The sequence below is a fragment of the Pistacia vera genome, unplaced genomic scaffold (assembly GCF_008641045.1).
Source record: "Pistacia vera cultivar Batoury unplaced genomic scaffold, PisVer_v2 Contig692, whole genome shotgun sequence".
In the NCBI taxonomy this organism is placed as follows: domain Eukaryota; kingdom Viridiplantae; phylum Streptophyta; class Magnoliopsida; order Sapindales; family Anacardiaceae; genus Pistacia; species Pistacia vera.
Genome location: NW_022196548.1, coordinates 261,347 through 262,086, shown reverse-complemented (window position 1 = coordinate 262,086; position 740 = coordinate 261,347). Strand labels below are relative to the sequence as shown.

Sequence of the window (740 nt, the reverse complement as noted above, 5' to 3'; positions counted from 1 at the left end):
TTGGGCTGAAATGGCTATATATGCATCAATTTCATGATGACCCATAGATTTCTTCGGTTGCACCCTCTCATTAGGTCTTTGATAATTGTTGCTTGCCAGAACTTCAAGCAATTCGTGAGCTTCTTCCAGAGTCTTATTTTGCAGTGCTCCTCCCGATGCTGCATCCACCATAGTTTGCACATTCACCATCAATCTGTTATAAAAAGTTTGGACTTGCATCCAAACTGGCAACCCATGATGTGGACACCTCCTTAGTAATTCTTTGTATCTCTCCCAAGCCTCATACAATGATTCTGACTCTTCCTATAGAAATGATGTGATATCATTTCTTAGCTTTGCCGATTTTGTTGGAAGAAAGAATTTGGTTAGGAACTTCTTGCTAAATCGTTCCATGTTGTAATCGTTCCTGATGGTAATGCCATTAACCATCCCTTAGCTTTATCCTTCAATGAAAACGAGAATAGTCTCAATCTGATGGCGTCATCTGACACTTCGTTTGACTTGAAAGTATCACAAATCTCCAAAAAATTGGCAATGTGTAGATTTGGATGTTCCTTCAAATCTCTCCTGAACTGTATCGACTGTTGGATCATCTGGATGATTGCCGGCTTTATCTCAAAGTTGTTGGCTTGTACTGCTGGTCTAGTAAAACTCGACCCACTGCCATCAACTGAGGAAATTGAAAACTCCCTTAGCATTCTATTTTCTTCCATCTCTACAGCTATAACCTCTGGTTCCAC

General features: G+C 40.3%; 1 non-coding gene across 1 annotated transcript; it reads left to right on the top strand.

The window, feature by feature from the left end:
* The first annotated feature begins 229 nt into the window (after positions 1-229).
* On the top strand, positions 230-336 carry LOC116113950. Its single transcript, XR_004125490.1, has one exon. It is a non-coding gene; the product is annotated as a small nucleolar RNA R71 (small nucleolar RNA).
* Positions 337-740: the final 404 nt, after the last annotated feature.